Source organism: Canis lupus, chromosome 24, assembly GCF_011100685.1.
Source record: "Canis lupus familiaris isolate Mischka breed German Shepherd chromosome 24, alternate assembly UU_Cfam_GSD_1.0, whole genome shotgun sequence".
NCBI lineage: Eukaryota > Metazoa > Chordata > Mammalia > Carnivora > Canidae > Canis > Canis lupus.
In genome coordinates this window covers 23983621-23996971 of record NC_049245.1, presented here as the reverse complement: position 1 = coordinate 23996971, position 13351 = coordinate 23983621, and the positions used below count along the sequence as shown (strand labels likewise).

Sequence of the window (13351 nt, the reverse complement as noted above, 5' to 3'; positions counted from 1 at the left end):
AATCAAAAAATGAGATGAAAGAAAACAGAGAGATCATCACATTTGATACCTTTATTTTTTTTTTAAAGATTTTTTTCATTTATTTATTCATGAGAAACACAGAGAAGAGTCAATACCAAGGCTAGGACCCAGGTCTTCTAAATGTTGTCCTAGTTTTCTTTCCACAAAGAACTACTCTGTAAGTTCAGGATGTAGTGGACACTTTTAGAAACATTTTACAGATAGTTGGTATGAGGAATTTTTCCCAGCATACAGCTTTTTGTGAGGTATATTACCATTAAAGAAATGAAAGCTACCTTTTTCCTTTGGTGCAGGTAACATCATCTCCTTTCCCCTTCTTTTATTGCTCTATGTATTTTTCATTTTCATGCATTTCCTTTCTTTTCTTTTTTAAGATTTTATTTATTTATTTATTTATTTATTTATGAATGAGAGACTCAGAGAGAGAGGCAGAGACACAGGCAGAAGGAGAAGCAGGCTCCACACAAGAAACCTGACGTGGGACTTGATCCCAGGTCCCCAGGATCAGGCCCTGGGCTGAAGGCAGCGCTAAACCGCTAAGCCACTCGGGCTGCCCCCTTACCATGTCTTATTTATCTACTTTCCTTTAGTCACTTCCTTTCCTACTATCTCTCACAAAGCTCTCCCCATCTTCTCCTTCTCTCCATAATTATAAAAAAGAATGGAGTAAGTACACATTTGGTTATGGCAATGACCTGGGACACCATAATAAGCAAATCATAGTCAATCTCTAAGCATTTATAGGGTAGTTAACAGAAATATAAACCAAACACAAAGAGGCACACAGAAGTATGAATACTGATGTTTACAGTGAAGACAAGACTCTAAGTATGGATAGGCGATTTATGTGAAGAAGGTGGTAATGATAATGACAACAAAGAGTTGCAAGGTTAGAATTAGTGAAAGGGACCACTATCCTATTCAGCTTTCTCACCTACCAATTCATTAGTTCTACTTCATTCATTCCTTATTCTCTTACTGCTTGACTTTTCTTTTTTTGTTGTTGTTGTTGTTGACTTTTGTTTTTAAAGATTTTATTTACTCATGAGAGATACAGAGAGAGAGGAAGAGACGTAGGCAGAGAGAAGCGGGCTCCATGTAGGAAGCCCGATGTGGGATCGATCCCAGGACTCCAGGATACCGTCTTGGGACAAAAGCAGACGCTCAACCGCTGAGCCACTCAGGTATCCCACTGCTTGACTTTTTTCATGCTTTACTTTTTCTTTTTTTTTTTTTTACTTTTTCTTCTTAACTAGTCTTCTTTATCTCTCCTGATCCTTTAAAGTCAATCTGTCCTGTCCTCATGTCTTCCTTCCCATTATTACTGCCAACTTCTCCCACATTTTAAACCTAGATAATATCTTAAGTTGTGAATTCATTTTTTTTAAGATTTTATTTATTTATTTATTAATGAGAGAAATAAGAGGAACAGAGAGAGAGAGAGCACGGCAGAGACACAGGCAGAGGAAGAAGCAGGCTTCATGCAAGGAGCCCGACGTGGAACTCGAACCCAGGTCCCCAGGATCAGGCCCTGGGCTGAAGGCGGCGCTAAACCACCGAGCGACCCAGGCTGCCCTCATTTTTTTCTAAAGCTTTAGTATGTATTATTTTATTTGATCCTTACAAAACATCAGGAAGGCAGGTAGGAATCAATACATCTATTTTACAGATATATAAACTGAGACCAGGGGATCCCTGGGTGGCGCAGCGGTTTGGCGCCTGCCTTTGGCCCAGGGCGCGATCCTGGAGACCCGGGATCGAATCCCATATCGGGCTCCTGGTGCATGGAGCCTGCTTCTCCCTCTGCCTGTGTCTCTGCCTCTCTCTCTTTCTCTCTGTGACTATCATAAATAAATAAAAATTAAAAAAAAAAATAAACTGAGACCAGGCAAGATTAAATAACTTGCCAAAAGTCAGTTTGTCAGCAGCAAAATCAAATCAGACCAGGGACACCTTGGTGGCCCAATCGGCTAAGCAACTGCCTTCAGCTCAGGTCATGATCTCCGGGTCCTGGGATCAAGCCCTGCATTGGGCCTCCTGCTAAGGAAGGAGTCTGCTTTCCTTCTTTTTCTTTCTCTTTCCTTCTTTGTCTTTCTCTTTCTTTCTCTCTCTCAAATAAAACCTTAAAAAAATCAAGTCAAGTTTTCTTTCTACATTCTCTTTCTCCACTGCATGTTGCCTTCTTTTTACTTCTTACACTTTTTAACTATAATACACGTATCTGGACAAGTATACAAAGATAAATGTTTATAAAACAGCACAAGTGGAAAAAGAGTGTGTATGTCCAAGGGAAAAAAAAAACAAAAAACAAAAAAACAAGAAAAAAGTCAGAAGATCCAAAGTAAGAGCAGAATGTGGCTCACAAGCTAATCCTTATGGAGAAGACCCAGTTTCAAATCCATGTGGAAACTCTATTTCAATCAACGCAGCATCAACATCCTCTTTTCCCATACCTCCCCACAGCAGTTATATGACCAAAGCTCACACTCTGCACCATTTCCACCCCCTAATCTCTTTCACAGGCCTGCCACCGTACCTGAAGTTCTCACCGTTCGAGTCACTTCTTTGGATTAAGGCGTTGTCTCCAGAAGGCCACTGTTAAATGCATGTTACCTGAGAGGGGAAGGAGGGTCCATTAACACATTATCCCTATTAACACATCAGATTAGCAATGACCTTGGGAATCTGACAGCACAGCATCTTTTTATATATATATTTTTTTTTTTTATCTTTTTATATTTTATGGGAAAAGGGTGCCTGGCTGGCTCAGTCAATAGGGCATAGAATTCTTGATCTTGGGGTCATGAGTTCCAGCCCCACATGGGACATAGAGACTAGTCTAAAAAAATAATAAAATAAAAATAAACGTTTCATGGGATAATTGTGGGAGGGCAGGGACAGATCACTTTTGGTGGGGCAAGGAGGTTAAGAAGGTGAGTTGGGGGGATCCCTGGGTGGTGCAGCGGTTTAGCGCCTGCCTTTGGCCCAGGGCGCGATCCTGGAGACCCAGGATCGAATCCCATATCGGGCTCCTGGTGCATGGAGCCTGCTTCTCCCTCTGCCTATGTCTCCACCTCTGTCTCTCTCTCTGTGTGACTATCATAAATAAATAAAAATTAAATAAAAAAAAAAAGAAGGTGAGTTGGGGGAAAATGACTCATATATAGTATGGGGTGATGCCCACCTGGGTATGATGGCTACGTGGCAAAATTAGGATGGCAATATAAACACACTCTACCTACTGGGGTCACTGTAAGGATGGTCCCTGCAACTTGGGAGGCTCCTAAGGATAGGAAAAGAAAAAGTACTTCAAGGATCAGAGTACAGTCAGTTCTGAAAAGAAAAAAAACTGAGGTGGCAGCAGCTTTCCAAGGACAGAGCACTGCTAGACTGAAGGAGGAACAGCTTCTGGTTAATTACTAATGTGAGGCTACTTTCCAACACAATATTTTTAGCTGAGGGCCAACCTACCAACCAGATAATGCTGCAATTCAATTCTGCAACTCCCCTTGCTAATTTGTTAACTCAAAACCAGTATCATGTACGGCTACAAAAATCAACATGCCTTTACTAAGAGCTTATTGTGAGCCTAGAATTTGGTGAGGTGCTGTAAATAGAGAAAAAAAATTTATACATTTTTGTCTTAATTCATATAAAGGAAACCAATCCCCAAAACCCAAAATTGAGAGAGAGGTGAGGAATAAGGAAGTGAGAAAAAACAAAAACCACAAGCAGGTGACTATTTCCTATCAGTACTAACAACAAATTTCTTAAGCCAGAATAAATACAACAAAATTCACTGCTAGGCCAAAGTTCCTTGTTAAACTCTTGCCTAAGCAGTCAAGAGGCACTGGCTAGATAGAAATACCTTTTTTCTTTTCATCTAATACCAAAAGTTTTTTAGCAGCACACAATCATCTTGACACACTGGAGAATAATAAACTAAGAGTCACAAAACTTGGTTCTAATTCTAGCTCTAAATCTTAACCTGTTCTAGGTAAATTATTTACTGCTTAGGATTTTTTTTTTTATAAGCAAACAGAAAACTAATAGGTTGGACTAGTCTAATTATGGCATATACCTGGCATATATATCACCTAGGAGATGACAGTGTCCACAGGAAGTATCAGGCACTTATCAATCATAACTTACTTTCCCAGAGAGCACATATGACCAAAATCCTTCTCAATACAGTGCTTTTGGCAGCTACTTCAAAGCAGAATTGATTAACCAAAATATATTTGCCACTGTGGACTAGATTATCTCTTCCAAAATTCTAATACCAAGTTCCTGAGTACAAGAGAAAAACACTTCCAACAGGCTTAGATCAGTAGTGTTGAAAGTCATAAATTTCAGTGTAATCTCCAAGTTCTCCTCCAAATGCAACCAATTTAGTTCTAATTTTCCAAAAGTACTAATGAACAATATATTTTGATACCATTAATATATATAACCTGGTAATATTGTTCAGATTTGCTAATGGGTTCTTTTTACAGAACAAGAGCCTTTTTACCCAGTCTGGCCCCAAAAAGTCTCATCCAAAAATATGGCAACAATATTGCACTAGTAAAGAACTAAATCTAATCCCTTGAGCATCCCCACAGCCTCTCTCCAACATTAAGTCCTTTCACCTCTCACCTAGACCTCTGCAATAGCCACTCTTCCACCCTTTCACTCTCATCACCAGAGCCATTTTTCTACAACACACGTCACTCATATCACTTCCCTGTCTAAATTCTGAATCTACTAACATAAAACTCCAGTTTTTAGCATTATAACTTTTCAGTTACCTCCTTTTACCTTTCTGACCTCACATCCTACAATGCTCTCCTTCCCCATCCCACTCCCTGTTCCCTGAACCCTTTTTCTCCCACTATCTTCTGCATTTACATACAGCACTGTCCTTCCCTTACCCCATCCTTATCACATTCCCACTCATCATCTAAGGCCAAACTTAGGACAGGAGCAGGTCCTGCCACCTTCAACAGCCAAACCCCAGACAGAACTGGCCAATTCTGTCTCAAGCTTCTCAGTAGATTCACAGTATTGTTTGCCTCAGTGGTTCCCAAAACCAAGAGAGCTGCCTGAGGCATGTTTTAAAAATAAATTCTTCAGGGCAAAAGCAGACCTACTAAATTGATGTCAGAAAAGGAGACCCTGGAATTTCTACTTTTAAAAAGCTCCCCTAACTATTCTAATGTGCAATTTGAGGAACTACTGGTTTGTCTATCTTTTTCAATAGGCGAACAGATGGGTTTTTTTTGTTTTTTGTTTTTTGTTTTTGTTTTGTTTTGTTTTAGAATTCAGAAATGATTCCCTCTGGAATACTGTGAAAACGTATTCTGCACTCATTTTTTATTTCATGTCCTTTTTGACTTGATTCATATACTGACCATGAAGGAATTCCTTCTGGACTCACACCCAAAAACCTTACATTCTGTTGATAACTGTACCCCGAGTAAATCTATGAATAAATACATAGTGCAGGCTTCCAGCATAGCTGCCATGAGAACTTTATTTCAGCTGAGAAATCCTTAGCTGATTTTGAGGGTTAGTATCCGCTGCCTTTACATACTTCCCTAAAATCGATTAAGAAAAGATGCGGGAGACCCCCCAACTAAGTGCAATGATAAGTGACTGGCTCCAGTGCCTCAATAATTTCCAAAGGGCAAAAAAATCCCACTTTTCCTTCCCCAACCCTCACTCCCAAAAAAGTATACTGAAGCTGTAGAATTATGGCAGAAAATGTAACAAGACTAACATGCGCATATAACCGAGAAAAGCTGAGTTGTTATTGGGGAATCGTGAATTTCGGGTAGTTTGCACGTTCACCTTGTTACATCTTTAACTTTAGGCCCAACGTCCACCTTGAGCGCACAGACCCTGTGTTTCTCTGTAAGCCGTGGCCCGAGACTGTGTCTGAAAACTTGAGTTCCCCCACTAAGTCGTGTCCTCATCACGTTCTCACCCTTAGAATACGTTCACGACTACTTTTTTTTCTTTTCTCTGCCAAAGAAAAGGGCACTCAAGAGGGAGGGCAGTGACAGCTCCACGTCTGCAAAACTCGGCGCCGGGAGGTGCCCGCGGGGCCGCGGCAGCAGGCGCGGAAAAGGGCGCCTGGGCCGGGACCACCACGATGGGGGACAATGGAGGGAGGAGGGGAGTGTAAGAAAGAGAAGGCAGCCGCTACGCTGGGCCTGCCTCGTGACTGGGGGCTCCAAAAAGTCTCGGGAAGGCCAGCCGAGTGGCAGGTGGGCCCGGCCGCCGCCCCTCACAGGGCCACGTCGGCCGCTCCGGCCGCTGCCGCCGGGCCCCGCGCGTAGGCCGGGCCGCGGGAGAGTGGCCCCCGGGCGGGGCTGAGGGGCGCGGGGCCGGCCCCAGCTGGCGCCCAACGCGGCCCAGCCCTCTCACAACTTGGCGCCCGCGAGGCGAGGGGCTCCCCACGCCTCGGTCAAAAAGTGGCTCCTCGGCGTCTCCGGCCAACCCACCCCTCGGCCACTAGCCCGAGCTCCCCGCGCCCCCCACGGGCACCGGCTGTGAGAGAGGAGAGAGCAGTCGCGGCTCTAGGGTCCTCTGCCCGCGCGCCGCACTCCTTCACCCCTGGTTCTCCTCCGACACTCTCTTGCGGGCTCCCCCTCCTACCCAGAAGCGCCCCCAGTCCGCCCGCGAATGTTTACCGGGACTCGGGGCGGCGGCGACTCTTCAGTCCCTCGACTAAGATGGCAGCCGGTCCCGAGCCCAGACCACAGCGACTAGAGCGAGTTGGCGGCCAACGCGCAGGCGCCTCCTGCTCGGCAGGGATGTGGACTACAAGCCCCAGAAAGCCTTGCGCGCTGACCGGGAGAATTGGCCGGAGCTGGGCAGCGCAGCTACACCGGAGTTTACTCGCCCTTAGTAGGAGGGACTATGGGATTGCTCGCAGCCACTCTAGGCTTTTTTTTTTTTTTTTTTTTTTTTAAAGTATGCCCACTTCCCCAGAACCTCTAAAGACTGTAGCTGTGGTTCCCAAAAGCTATTGTGCATCAGAAACACCTGAAGGGCTTGTTGACATTTAGGAGAGCCCCACCCCCAGAGTTTCCGTTTCAGCAGATCTGGGATGAGATCTAGTAATTTGCATTTCTAACTCGGCTGTGCTTCTGGTGGGGGAATCACACTTTCAGAAACACTGGATTATAGTTTAGTCCTTAAGAAAGTAACGCTGGGGAGTTAAATTGATGGGGTTCAAATCCACCTTTTAACAAAGTACGCTTAAGGATGATGAGAATAGCCTACATGTAAGTGGTGCCAATCTGGCAGGTATTGGAAGAGCTGATCAATAAGCTTCTTTAATCCTCACAACAAATCTATAAGGAAACTACCTCCATTATCCTCACTTTACAGATGGGTAAACCAAGTCACAAGCTGGATAGGAACCCAGGCAGTTTGACTTCAGAGTCCATCCTCTTCTTTATGGGTTGTTTGTGAGAATTAATAGGCTGTGCAAGTAAATTCAGAGGCCCAGATAAGGGCTTCCTAATTAATGACCTTAGCTATTATTGTTTAGCCTGTTTCCTCCTTATGAACATATTTTACCATCTGGAAAGTCACTTGCATTTTTCAAAGTATGTTCAAATCTCAATTCTCAATTCTCAAATTGCATTCCTGCAATATGACTTAAGAGAGCTTATTAATGATGCAGACTTCTGGATCCTAACCCATTCAGAATCTCCAAGGCAGTGGTTCTCAAACTTTAGTGCCCATCAGAATCTCCTAAAGAAGAGCACCTGAGTGGCTTAGTGGTTGCGCATCTACCTTTCGCTCAGGCTGTGATCCCAGGGTCTTGGGATGGAATTCCACATTAGGCTCCCCACAGGGATCCTGTTTGTCTCTCTGCTATGTCTCTGCATCTCTCTGTGTGTCTCTCATGAATAAATAAATATAATCTTTAAAAAAGAGAGAGAAAAAATCTCCTGAAGGATTCATTAAACTGGGCAGTCTGGGTGGCTCAGCAGCTCAGCAGTTTAGGGCCGCCTTCAACCCAGGGCCTGATCCTGGAGACGTGGGATCCAGTCCCATGTTGGGCTCCCTGCGTGAGGCCTGCTTCTCCCTCTGCCTGTGTCTCTGCCTCTGTCTCTCTGTCTCTCATGAATAAATAAATAAAATCTTAAAAAAAAAAAAAAGGATTCATTAAACCATAGATTGCTGGACCCCACCCCTAGAATTTCTGATTCAGTAGGTCTGGGGTGGGGCCTGAGAATTTGCATTAACCACAGACCACACTTGGAGAATCACTGCTGTAGGGCAGTGTTTTTCAACCTTTTTAAAAATTATCATCTAAGGAACATTTTTAGACATTTTCCCTAGTTATTCCCCCATGAAATTTTAATATCACAAATATACTGTACATCTATTAATGTATCATATATATGGGTTTGCGCACGAGCACTTTTACATAACCAAGGAAAAATTTGTTTCCTTTTTTTTTTTTAAGATTTTATTTATTAATGAGAGACACACAGGGAGAGGCAGAGACACAGGCAGAGGGAGAAGCAGGCTCCATGCAGGAAGCCTGATGCAAGACTGGATCCCAGGACTCCAGGACCATGCCCTGGGCCAAAGGCAGACGCTCAACTACTGAACCACCTAGGCATCCCAGAAAAAAACTTTCCTATCCACAACCAATTTTTGTCCTATTAAGAATGTATGCTCTGGGGAATGGGGATTTTTAACTAGTGCCCCAGGTGATTCTTGACACCAGACAAGTTTGAGAACTGTAGTGTCCCTTTAATGCATGAGGTATTTCTATGATCATTATATGGAGAAGGAAATGAATCTCAGGACACCTCGGTGGCTCAACGGTTTAGCACCTGCCTTTGGCTCAAGGCGTGATCTTGGAGACCCGGGATCAAGTCCCATGTCGGGCTTCCTGCATGGAGCCTACTTCTCCCTCTGCCTGTGTCTCTGCCTCTGTGTGTGTGTCTCTCATGAATAAATAAATAAAATCTTAAAAAAAAAAAAAAAGAGGAAATGAGTCTCAAGGAAATTAGATGCCTGGTTCAAGATCACTCACTGGGATGATGACCTGAGCTAAAACAAGAGTTGGTCACTTAACTGACTGAGCCACCCAGTGCTCCATGTTTTCATCCATAATTTTTTAAAACTATATAATGTTAGGCAAAACTAGTCTATGGTGTTTGAAGTTAAGATAGTGATTATCCTTTGAGGAGAAGTGGTACCAGGAAGGAGCACAAAGGGGCTTGCTTCGTCAGACTGGTAATAGTGCTCTGTGTCTTGATCTGGGTACTGCTACACAAGTATCCTCACTTTGTGAAAATTCATTGAGCTGTATACTTATGATTTGTATATTTTTCACATTTATATGTCAATAAAAGTTTACTTAAAACAAATATGCTTTAGGGGCACCTGGATGGCTCAGTTGGTTAAGAGTCTGTCTTTGGCTCAGGTCCTGATCCCAGGGTTCTGGGATCAAGCCCCATAAGCTTCTGCCTCGCCCTCTGCCTGCCACTCCCCCTGCTTGTGCTCTCTCTGTGACAAATAAATATATAGAATCTTTAAAAAAGGGCAGCCCAGAGGATCCCTGGGTGGCGCAGTGGTTTAGCGCCTGCCTTTGGCCCAGGGCGCGATCCTGGAGACCCGGGGTCAAATCCCACATCGGGCTCCCGGTGCATGGAGCCTGCTTGTGTCTCTGCCTCTCTCTCTCTCTCTCTCTCTCTCTCTTTCTCCCTGTGACTATCATAAATAAAAAAATAATAATAATAAATAAAATAAAAAAGGGGCAGCCCGGATGGCTCAGCGGTTTAGCACCGCTTTCAGCCCAGGGTGTGATCCTGGAGACCCCGGATGAGTCCCATGTCAGGCTCCCTGCATGGAGCCTGCTTCTCCCTCTGCCTGTGTCTCTGCTTCTCTCTTCGCTCTCTCTGAATGAATGAATAAATAAATCTTAAACAAATAAATAAATAAATAAAATTTTTAAAAAATAAAAAATACAAACAAAAAACAAATATGGAGGATGCCTGGATGGCTGAGCGATTAAGCCCTGCCTTTTTTTTTTTTTTTTTTTTTTTTTTTTTTTTTTTTAATTTATGATAGTCACACAGAGAGAGGCAGAGACACAGGCAGAGGGAGAAGCAGGCTCCATGCACCGGGAGCCCGATTATGAGAACCACTCTCCTAACTTGCTGATGCCAATAGGACAGTTTAGCTCTGATCTGGAAGACAGTACCTGCCAGGAGTTAATAATTTAGGTTTCTTCAGAGGCATATGGATCAAGGTTCTAGTTCTATCAACAATTTACTTTAGGGGTCTTGGGCAAGTCCCTTAACCTCAGTGTCCAAATCTCTAAATGGAAATAATAGACTTTATCTCATAGGATGTTGTGAAGATTCTGGGAAATCTATGGTAGGTATAGTTGGTGGTTCTCCAAGGAGAAGCTAAATCTGGCTCCCAGTTTCCTAATCCAGAAGTCAGTCTAGACCTGGTCAGAATGCAGACCCTGTGATTAATAAAGTCTTGAAACACATATACCCTCCTTCTGACTTGGACACTCAGGTCAGCCTGGGACAGGACCCAGCTCTGCTAGAGCAGGGCTGGAGGAGGCCCCTACCAGCAAGGGAAGGAGCTTTCCAAGCCTCTGAGGAGAGAAGGAGGGAAGGAAGCAGGGATGCAGAGCTGAAAGGAGTGGGAAAAGAAACCCCAGCAGCCCACATGCCGCCTGTCGCTTACTGGCTTTCCCTATAGAACACTTAGTCATCCTGATGTCCTCTTCCCCGAAGCCACTCCTCATTCAGCTGCCAGAGACAGAGGAAGACTTGAAAAGTGGCAGAGCTATGCGTTGATGAAGAGCAGACCCTGGACGGAGCTTCTAGGAGCCTGAGATCTGTATCCAAAGATCTGGACCCACTTAAGACCTCATGGCTCTCTCATTTTCCCTCTTTAAAGATTGTTTCCTGGGGCGCCTGACCATCTGCCTTTGGCTCAGGGCATGATCCCAGGGTCCTGGGATTAAGTCCCAAATTTGGCTCCCCGCAGGGAGCCTGCTTCTCCCTCTGCCTATGCCTCTGCCTCTCTCTCTGTGTATCTCATGAATAAATAAATAAATAATTTATTAAAATAATTAAAAAGGAAAAGAAAAATATAGGATGCTCGATTAAATTTGAATTTCAGATACACAATGAATAACATTTTTAGCATTAATATGTGACAAATATTAATGTAACATAGTTATGCTAAAATTATTTTCATTGTGTATCTAAAATTCAAATTTAACTGGACATCTGCATTTTACCTGGCAATCCTATTCCTGGGTTTTATACACTTTCTCCATTAACAGTAAATTCCTCTAAGGTAAAACGAAAAATACCAGTTAATATTTACTTTATACATTATAGTTACAAAATAGAGTTCCAAGTGTTTTACATGCACTATCTCATTGAATTCTTTCAGTCACCTAGTTGAGGTGCTCAGTTTCCAAATCTATAAAGTAGAAATTGTAATATACCCTAATCTTGTGAGTCATAATGAGGATTAAATGAGTATGTAAAACACTTGGAACAGTGCCAAGCAGGCACATGGCAAGCATTCAATAGGCAATAACTATAATTTTTCCTATTATGCATATGGGGGAGGGAGCAGGAAAACTGACTCTCAAAGAAACAAAGTAACCAACACATGGTCATGTATCTAGCAAGTAGCAGAGCCAAGATTTGCAGTCAGGCCTGCAACACTGGCAACCAATTCAAAGTGTTTAAAACTTCTGTGTTCCGGGATCCCTGGGTGGCGCAGCGGTTTGGTGCCTGCCTTTGGCCCAGGGTGCGATCCTGGAGACCTGGGATTGAATCCCACGTTGGGCTCCCGGTGCATGGAGCCTGCTTCTCCCTCTGCCTGTGTCTCTGCCTCTCTCTCTTTCTCTCTGTGACTATCATAAATAAATAAAAATTAAAAAAAAATAAATAAAACTTCTGTGTTCCATCCACAGGAGAATGGATTAACTCACTCATACAGTGGAATGCTACTAGGCAAAAACAAAATTACTAACACACACACACAAAAATCATGCTAAAAGAAAGAAGCCTTATACAAAAGAGTATACACTCTATAATTCTATTTGTATAATGTTCTGGAACAGGTAAAACCTAATCAATGGGGGAAAAATCACAATAGTGGTTGCCTCTGGCAGGAAGGAATTTTCTGCTATTGAAAATGTTCTCTCAGTACCTTGTGAGGGGTGTTGATTACACAGTTGCATGCATTTGTCAAAACTGAGCAGATGGTATACTTGAGATCTACGCATATCACTGTATGTAAATTTAACCTAAAAACAAAACAAAAAATATTTTGAGCTCTAATGATAAGAGTGCTGAGGGGACTAGAGGAAGAGTGAACTCTGCAGCTTCTTTGAATTGCATCAAAGAATAAGATGGACAGATGGAGAGCTAGATAAATGAATAAATTACACGACAAAGCAAATACAGCAAATGGGTAGCAACTGTAGAATCGAGGTGGTGGATAGATGGATGTTCACTGTACAATTCTTTCAACTCTTCTATATGTTTAAAAATCGTTCATAATAAAATGTTGGGAGGAGAGGGAGAAATCTTGCACAAACAAATGTAGTCCACCTTCAGGGCTGGATTTGTAACCCTCGATTCATTCACGGACATCTCCATCTCCCACTTGTTTCTCTCTCTCTCTCTTTTTTTAAATAGGCTCTACACCCAATGTGGGGCTTGAACTCACAACCCTAAGATAAGAGTCACATGCTCTACTGACTGAGCCAGCCAGGCAGGCACCCTGTTCCTCTCTTTTAAATTATAAACTTGCATGATTTTATTTCCAAAATTCCTCTCTCATTGCTTCTGTCCCAATATTCTTAATTGTGTTCCAATCCCCCCCCTACTACTTACTTGCTGTATTTCTTGGCCTTTGTGGGCCTCTGCTGACATCTGAAAATTGGAATTACATGTCTATTTTATCAAAAGGCAGCAGACTAGACCATTTACTCTCTCCTTCCCCAAATCATAAGTTCTTCAGGAGCAAAGACATAGTCTTACCTGTCCTTATATTTCCTCTGGCATGTAGTAACACCTTATACGATGCTCAGAAAATGCTCGAATGAAATTTTCTTTAAATTGTGAAAGGAGGAGACAGAGACACTTGAGTGCCCACTCTATGCCCTGAACTAGATGTGCCTATATGTATCCCTAATGAGGGAAGAGACATTGTGATTACCAACTTTCTCGAGGAAGAAGGTTGGGTGACTTGTCAAAATTCACAGAGAATACAAGAAACAGACCTGATATTTAAGCCTAGGACTGTCTCTACCACCTACTTC

General features: G+C 43.0%; 1 protein-coding gene across 4 annotated transcripts in view; it reads right to left on the bottom strand.

Moving 5' to 3' along the window:
* The window catches only part of ITCH (itchy E3 ubiquitin protein ligase), a 152444-nt gene extending 145615 nt beyond the window's left edge, over window positions 1-6829 (bottom strand). Inside the window, exons 1-2 of one of the 4 annotated variants that reach the window (XM_038572050.1) lie at window positions 6699-6829; window positions 2558-2634 (exon numbers count right to left, since the gene is read on the bottom strand). The gene's annotated coding sequence lies outside the window, so the exon portion shown is untranslated. The remainder of the gene's footprint in view (window positions 1-2557; window positions 2635-6698) is intronic. The other 3 variants (XM_038572048.1, XM_038572047.1, XM_038572049.1) reach the window with 3 other exon arrangements.
* Between the last annotated feature and the right edge of the window lie 6522 nt (window positions 6830-13351).